This window comes from Sturnira hondurensis, unplaced genomic scaffold, assembly GCF_014824575.4.
Source record: "Sturnira hondurensis isolate 20B ecotype Veracruz unplaced genomic scaffold, ASM1482457v3 Scaffold0009125, whole genome shotgun sequence".
Classification (NCBI taxonomy): Eukaryota; Metazoa; Chordata; class Mammalia; order Chiroptera; family Phyllostomidae; genus Sturnira; species Sturnira hondurensis.
Window position 1 is genome coordinate 3,096,019 of NW_028081756.1, and position 9,588 is coordinate 3,105,606.

Sequence of the window (9,588 nt, forward strand, 5' to 3'; positions counted from 1 at the left end):
CCCAGCGCTGACTTCCAGGGGTGGGGGTGGGGGTGGGGGGGATGGAGGACATACTTTAAAAAAGGACCTGAATTCCCTCAGTGGGACACTGAGGAGAGGTGCCAGTCTGGATCTTGGGAGAGTGCTTGTGAGACAGGCTGAGTACACCGAGAAGGGAGAAAGACCACATCAATTGAGCCTCAGTCTGCTGCAGCCAGTGAGACCAGAAAAACCAGTTACACCAGCTGGAAACCAACAAGAGGTGTTTTGTTTTTTTTTAAGTAATCTTTTATTTTTTTAACTTTATTATTCTTTTATGTTTCTAGTCCATCGCCTTAACCACTTGGCCACAACTACAGACTATTCTTTTATGTTTCAATACTTTTCTCCTCTTTCCTTCTTTCTTGTTTTATTCCTTCTTCCTTTCTTTCCAAACTTACCACTTTTTCCTTTCTGCTGCTAACTTGTTTTTGTTTTTTTCTTCCCCTCACAAGTGAGACAAAAAACTTGGAACTTCAAAAAGACCAGAGTTGGACCCAAAAAGGGAGCATTCCAAAACTAAAAACAGAGGGACAAATTTCACTTTGCTATAGCAGAAAAACTAAAAGTTACTGCATATTTGTATTTTTTTCATTATTTTTTCATTATTCTTACATCTTTTATTTTAACAGTATCTTTCTTTTCCTCCTCTTTCTCTACAGTCTTCTTTGCCTTGGCTGGATATATTGTATCATTTGACAGGTTTTCCCTGTCCCCTCATTCATAGTCTATTGCTAATTTACTGTCCTTTACTTCACCTGAGCTCCAGCAACACACTACTGAAGGTCCAATACTCCCTATTCTTGGCATCTCATAGATTCTGTCATATGATTGTTGCTCTAATATTATTGTAAATAATAGCTATACCATACTATTGTAAATACTACACAAAACCCCTCCCAGATCTTAGCCCACTTCATTGTTTCCTAAACTATAATACTGTAGTGGTTAACTCTATTCTCTTTCACACTACACCTATTTATCATCCTTTATTCTCACCTTACCTCAGAATCTGACCTCCCACAACCTCACTGCTTTCTTGATCCAACTCACAAGCTTTCCCTCCCCAAGAAGAGCCTTATCTTCTTTCCTTTCTAAAAAGTGGCTAGTTGGGTTGAACATTACAGTTGTCACTATACATAGTCAGGGGATAACCTATCTCTTCTCTACTGGCTGCTACTGTAAATATCATAAAATACTCTCCTGCTGTCATAAACCAGTTTGCCTTCCCCTTCAACTGATCACACACATACACACACACACACACAAAGAGTAGGTGGAAGCGGTGAACACCAGGATACCCACTGGAAGAGGAAACCCAACAACAAAGGAATCACCAACAGATAACAGAATAAGGTAAAGGAGAAAGTGGAAACCACACAAACCTCAATCCAAGACCTATCTGTATTTTCTATCTGGAAATACAACTAAACAGTGGAGAAACTACCTAGTGCAAACAACTGAACAAGAGCAAAAGAGAATCCTCAAAACCCTGTACACACAGAAGAACTAGCTTCAACACAACTCACCCTCACCAGCACAACAAATTAAAAAGGGTGGTGGACAGAGGGGCCATCAGTTCACCAGCTGGTGGGAAGGACCCACAAAAGAAAGAACCCCAAACAACCAAAACCCAAAGACAAACTCAGAGCCAACATAAAGGACAGCCCAAGACCAGTGAGCTGGGAAATCAAGTGGACTACACCACTGAATACCACAGGTATTATACCACTGAACTTCACACCATAAACCCAGGAAGCCAGAACAAATCAAGTTAAGAAGCTGAAGCTAACAAGAAGAGTCCCACAAACAATGGAAAGACAAAGAAACAATCCCCAAATGAAAGGAAAGGAGGAAGCCTCAGAAAGAATGCTAGATGAAACAGGCAAGTCAGCTATCAGATATTGAATTCAAAGCACTGGTTATCAGGAATGAGCTCACAATGAGCTACCAAAAACTACAGGGGAGCTACAGTGAACTCACTGAAAACTATATCAACATGAAAAAGAAAATAGAAATTATCTACAAGGGCCAAAAGGAAATGTAGGAGACAATTTCTGAACTGAAGAACACAGTACAAGGAATCAAAAGCAGGATCAATGAAGCAGAAGATCAGATCAGCGAATTGGAGGACAAAGTGGAAAAAAACAGCCAGAAAGAGCAAGAAAAGGAGAAGAGGCTCAGAAAGAATGAAGAGGTATTAAGAGAAATGCAAGACAACATGAAACATATTAATATCCAGATAACAGAGATATCAAAAGGAGAAGAAAAAGAGCAAGGGATTGAAAATCTATTTGAAAAAATAATGGTGGAAAACTTCCATAATTTGATGAGAGAAAAAGTCACATGAATCCAGAAAACACAGAGTCCCAATCAAGAGGAACCCAAAGAGACCCACTTCAAGACATATCATTATTAAAATGGCAAAATTCCAAGACAAAGAGAGAATCCTAAAGGCAGTAAGGGAGAAAAAAGGAAGTAACATACAAGGGAGCCCCAATAAGGTTAGCTGCTGACTTCTCAGTGAAAACCATCCACGCAAGAAGAGAATGGTAAGAAATATTCCAAGTAATGAGAACCTACAACCAAGACTACTTTACCCGGCAAGGCTCCTATCAAGATAGAAGACCAAATAAAGAGCTTCCAAGACAAAAGAGATCTAAAAGAATATGCTTCCACCAAACCAGCTCTGCAAAACATGCTAAAAGGACTGCTTTAAGAAAAGGAAGGAAAAGAGATAAAGAGGAACACAGGTACAAAAATGGCAATGAATAAGTACCTATCAATAATAACCTTAAACGTAAATGGATTAAATGCTCCAATCAAAAGACATAGAATAGCGGAATGGATAAGAAAGCATGACCCAGACATATGCTGACTACAAGAGACTCGCCTCAGGACAAAAGACCTACACAGACAAACAGTGAAGGACTGGAAACAAATTTTCCAAGCAAACGGCCAGGGGAAAATGCCGAGATAGCAATACTCATATCAGACAAAATATACTTCAAAAAAGGGCCATACAAAGAGACCCAGAAGGTCACTTCATAATACTCAAGGGAAGAATCCATCAAGAAGACATTAACATTGTAAATATATATGGGCCCAACATAGGAGCACCCAAATACATAAAGAAAATCTTAGAGGACTTCAAGAAAGATATTGACAGCAACACAATTATAGTACGGGATTTTAACAGCCCACTGTGAAAAATGGACAGATCTTCCAAACAAAATATCAACAAAGATATTATGCCATTGATGAAATAAATGCCCAAGATGAAACAAACTTAACTGATATATATAGAGCCCTTCATCCCAAAGAAGCTGAATACACATTCTTTTTAATGTGCATGTAACATTTTCAAAGATAGACCACATGATAGGACACAAAGCAAGCCTCAACAAATTTAAGAAAATTGAAATCATACCAAGCATTTTCTCTGACCACAAGACACTGATATTAGAAACCAGCCCCAAGGGAAAAGACCCAAAACACTCAAAATCATGGAGATTGAATAGCATGTATTAAACAATAAATGGGTCAAGTATGAAATTAGGGAAGAAATCAAAAAGTTTCTGGAAACAAATGAAAATGAACTCACAACAACCCAAAACTTATGTGACACAGCAAAGGCAGTCCTAAGAGGAAAGTTCATAGTAATACAGACCTATCTAAAAAAGATAGAAACATTTCAAACAAACAACCAAACCCTATGCCTAAAACTTGAAGAACAACAACAAAGACAGCCCAGAACAAGTAGAAGGAAGGAAATAACCAAGATCAGAGAAGAATTAAATGACATAGAGACTAAAAGCACAATTCTAAGGATCAATGAATCCAGGAGCTGTTTTTTTTAAAAGATAAACAAAATAGACAAGCCTTTAAGCAGGCTCATCAAGAAAAGAAGAGAGAGGACTCAACTAAACACAACCAGAAATGAAAGAGGAGAGATTACAACTGACACCACAGAAATACAAATGATTCTAAGAAATTACTATGAAAAACTGTATGCCAAGAAACTTGAAAACTTAGGTGAAATGGACAAATTTCTAGAAAAATAGGATCTTCCAAAACTCAATGAATGAGAAGCAGAAAGCCCGAATAGACCAATAACAGCTAATGAAACTGAAGCAGTAATCAAAAAACTCCCGTCACACAAAAGCCTTGGACCAGATGGTTTCACAGGAGAACTCTACAAAGCATTTAACAAAGAGCTAACCCCTATTCGTCACAGACTATTCCAAAAAATCCAAAATTCTGGAAGGCTCCCAAACTCCTTTTTTGAAGCCAGCATCATCCTAATCCTAAAACCAGATAAAGACACAACAAAAAAAGAAAACTTCAGGCCAATATTGCTCATCAACATAAACACTAAAATCCTCAACAAAATATTGGCAAACCACACCCAACAATACATTAAAAAGATCATACACCATGATCAAGTGGGATTCATCCCAGGGTCGCAAGAATGGTTCAATATTCACAAATGAGTCAATGTAATACATCACATAAACAAAAGCAAAGACAAAAATCACATGGTCACATCAATAGATGTGGAAAAAGCTTTTGATGAGGTACAGCACCCATTCATGAAAAAAAAACACTCAGCAAAGTGGGAATAGAGGGAGTATTCCTCAACATAATAAAGGCCATATATGAGAGACCTACAGCCAACATCATACTCAATGGGCAAAAACTAAAATCTTTTCCACTAAGATCAGAAACAAGACAAGGTTGTCCACTTTCACCACTTCTATTCAACATAGTATTGGAAGTTCTAGCCACAGCAATCAGACAAGAAAAGGAAATAAAAGGCATCCAAATTGAAAAGGAGGAAAAAACTGTCACTGTTTGCAGATGACATGATAGTGTACATAGAAAATCTTATAAACTCTACCCAAAAAGTGCTCAACCTAATAAATGAATTTGACAAAGAAGCAGGATACAAAGTCAATATCCAGAAGTCAAAGGCATTTTTGTACACCAACAATGAAACAGCAGAAGCAGAAATCAAGGGAAAAAACCATTCAATACAGCAAAAAAAGGGAAAAAAACCTAGGAATAAACCTAATCAAGGAGGTAAAAGGCCTGTATACAGAAAACTACACAACACTGATGAAAGAAATCAAGGAAGACACAAACAAATGGAAACATATACCATGTTTATGGATAGGAAGAATTAACATCATCAAAATGTCCATACTACCCAAAACAATTTACAGATTTAATGGAATACTTATTAAAGTACCAATGACATACTTCACAGACATAGAACAAACACTTCAAAAATTTATATGGATCCATAAACAACCCTGAATAGCAGCTGCAATTTTGAGAAAGAAGAACAAAGTAGAAGGAATCACAATACCTGATACCAAACTGTATTGCAAGGCCACTCTAATCAAAACAGCCTGGTACTAGCAAAAAGAAAAAAAAAGCAGGTATATAGACCAATGGAATAGAACAGAGAGCCCAGAAATAAACCCAAGTCTCTAAAGTCTCTACACTCAATTACTATTGACAAGGTAGGCAGCAATATAAAATGGACTAAAAATAGCTTCTTCAACAAATGGTGTTGGGAGAACTGGACAGCTATGTGCAAAAAAATGAAACTTGAGCACCAACTTACATCATATACATAAATAAATTCAAGGTGGATAAAAGACTTAAATATAAGCCATGACACCATTAAAGTCCTAGAGGAGAACATTGGCAAGAAAATTTCAGATATTTCACACAGCAACATTTTTACTGATATGTCCCCTAGAGCAAGGGACATAAAGGAAAGAATAAACAAATGGGATCTCAACAAAATTAAAAGCTTTTGCATGGCTAAAGAAAATAGTATTAAAATAAAATAGAACCAAGTGTGTGAGAAAACATATTTGCCAATGATACCTCAGATAAGGGTTTAATCTCCAAAATATACAAAGAACTCACTCAACTCCACTCAAAGAAGACAAGCAACCCAATTAAAAATTGGGCAAAGGACTTGAACAGACATTTCTCCAAGGAGGACATACAGAAGGTCCAGAGACACATGAAAAGATGCTCAGTATCACTAGCTATCAGAGAGATGCAAATTAAAACCACAATGAGATACCACCTTACACTGGTCAGAATGGCCATCATAAACAAATTGACAAACAAATGTTGGAGAGGTGATGGAGAAAAGGGGACTCTGCCTTAGCTGGCGTAGCTCAGTGGATTGAGCATGAGCCTGTGAAGCAAAGGGTCGCTGGTTCGATTCCCAGTCAGGGCACATGCCTCAGTTGCAGGCCAGGTCCCCAATAGAGGACACATGAGAGGCAACCACACATTGATGTTTTTTTCCCACTCTTTCTCCTTCCCTTCCCCTCTCTCTAAAAATAAATAAATAAAATATTTTTAAAAAGGAAAGAAAAGGGGACCCTAATCCATTGTTGGGGGGATTGCAGACTGGTACAACCACTATAAAAAACAGTATGGAATTTTCTCAGAAAACTAAAAATGGACCTGCCTTTTGACCCAGCAATTCCACTGCTATGATCATATCCTAAGAACCTTGAGATACCAGTGCAAAAGAACCTATGCACCCCAATGTTCATAGCAGCACAATTTACAATAGCCAAGAGTTGGAAGCAACCTAGATGCCCATCAGTAAATTAATGGATCCAAAAACTATGGTACATTTACACAATGGCATTCTATGCAGCAGAAAGAAGGAGCTCCTACCGTTTGCCACAGCATGGATGGAACTGGAAAGAATTATGCTGAGTGAAATAAGCCAGGCATTGAAAGACAAATATCATATGATCTCACCTTTAACAGGAACCTAAACAACAAAACAAACAAGCAAGCAAAATATAACCAAAGACACTGAAATAGAGAACAGGTGTACAGTGACGGGGGGGAGGGGAGGGAATTTCAGGAGAAAAGGGGAACGATTTACAGGAATTAGTATAAAGGTCACATGGACAACAAGTAAGGGGGGAGGGAAATGGGAGGGAGGTGGGGAGCACAGGGGGGTGGGCTGGGATGGGATTAAAAGACAGAAAACTGTACTTGAACAGCAACTAAATTTAAATAAATAAATAAATAAATAATTTAAAATATCATTTATAATGGCTAAAAAAGTACAGATCAATTTAAGTAATTATGTTATAATTATACTCCAAAAAACTATAAAACATTGTGCAGTGCAATTTAAAAGATATGTCAATAAAGATATAGAACATATTCATGGATTGAAAAGTATTTCTCTTGACATTGATAATATAGATTCAACACAATCCCAATAAAATCCCTTTATTGTGGTTTTATAATAAATTTTGAAATTGGGTTGTGTACATCCTTTAAATTATTCCTTTTCAAAGTTGTTTTGGCTATCTAAATATTTACCTATAAATCTTAGAATCAAGTTGTCAATTTCTACAAAACAGTTCAATATAATTTGGACAGGGATTGTGTAGACTATAGATCAATCTGTGGAGAACTGATTCTTAACATTAAGCCTTCTAATCTATGACTCTCCATTTTTTAGACTTATTTATTACAGTAATATTTTATACTTTAAGTGTATAGGTCTTATATATCTGTTCATATTTTTGATGCTATATAATTTACTATGCATACAAAAGGTGCCAAGTTAATTCAATGAATTAAGGACACTGTTTTTAACAAATGGAATGGAATCAATCTGGTATCATATAGAGAATACTAGGTTTTCACCCTCACCTCATTCCACACACAAAATAACTAAAAATGTACTTAACAGTCATAACCTCAAGAGTTAGAACTATAAACTTATACAGGAGAAAGTCTTTGTGACATCAGGTTAAGCTTGTCACAATACTTTTACTTAGGATACAAAAAATGCAAACTTATAAAAATAAAATCTTTTAATCTTGAACAATAAAAAGTAAAAAAAATTAAAAGTTTTAATTGCAAAATAAATACAAATAATTAAATTCTTAATTTTTAAAAAATCCTTTAATTTTAGAAAAAATTAAAATACAAGCAACAAACAATATTTATAAGACATATACCTGATAAAAGATTTGTATCCAGATTATACAAGGAGCTCTTACAACTCAGTGACAGTTCATTTTTAATTAAACTTCTGTATTTGACTTAATGGTATATTTACATGCAATTGTAAGAAATATATCTTTGTAGCCTTTATCCAGTTTTCCCAATGAAAACATCTTGCAAAACTATAGTACAATGTCACAATCAGAATATTGACATGATATAGTCAAAACACAAAACATTTCCATCACTATAAGAATCCCTCATCTTCTCTCCTCTTGGGACTCCTGTTAAGATGCATGACAGGAACTGCAGGAACTATATGCACTCCAAGTAAGTCTCTTTTAAAAAATTTTTAAATGCTTCTTTGTTCTTTGTTCTATTTTCTTAGGAGAATCCCTAAGCCTTGTGTCCAAAATTATTATTTTATATTTCAGCTATGTCCATTCTGCTATTCAGCCCATTTTTGAGGATTTATTTTGGCAATATTTTGTTATTTTCTAAATGTGATTTTAACTTTGTTATTGTTTCATAGTAGTAGTTTCCTCCTTGCCCTCTTAAAGTTTTTAGTTTCAAGTCTTTGTTGCATGAGCTCCATTTTACTTCCAGTGTTAGCTCTTAGATTATGAGTTTGCAGCTCTCTTTTCGTGCAATTGGTTTTCCTCGGTTTAGTGACTTTGGCCTCCCCCAGCGTGTCTACAGCCGTCCTCCATAAGAGTGAGGAAAAGGCAGTGTGTGCTACAGACAGGATGTACCCACCACTCAACTGCAGAGCATGAGGGTGCCCGTGCAGCCCAGGCACCTGTGTTCCACTCACTGCTGCAGCCCAATATAGGGAGAGCCCAGAAGTCTAGATCTCTACAAGGCCAGGGATACATGATACAGGAAACGTTTATTTCCCAAGGGAAGCAGTGTGATCTAGGGACAGAGGCCACCTCCAGTTGGCAAGTGACCCTAGACAAATAACTTCGTGTGAACCTCGATTTCCTCATCTAAAAAGTGGGTATATTTCAAGCATGCAAAGGCACAGTGAATGTTAAATAGTATTTAGTAATACATGCAATACCCTCAGCAGTAGACCCAGACACAATGGACACACTATAAAGGCAACTGTAATTATTTTTCTTTTATGTCACGGAGAATGTTCCTGTAGTATGACTCAAAGCGAACTCTAAAAAGCTGTATGTAAGACTGATGGAACTTGTTTTCTCCAACTTTAGGCTGATTTTTTTCTTTAGGTTGCCCCACCTCAACCCCAGGGCCAGTATTTCTGGCCTGCTCCATGGAAAGCTCACATCTCCCACCCTGGCTGGTGTAGCTCAGTGGATTGAGCTCGGGCCTGCAAACCAAAGGATCATGGTTCGATTCCCAGTCAGGGCACATGGCTGGGTTGCAGGCCAGTCCCCAGCAGGGGACCCACAAGAGTTGGCAACCATACATTGATATTTCTCTCCTTCTCTCCTTCCCTTCCCCTCTAAAGATAAAAAAATAAAATATTTTTTTAAAAAGCTCACATCTCCCATATTCTCCTGTAAGACTTCTTTCTTCAGACACTAC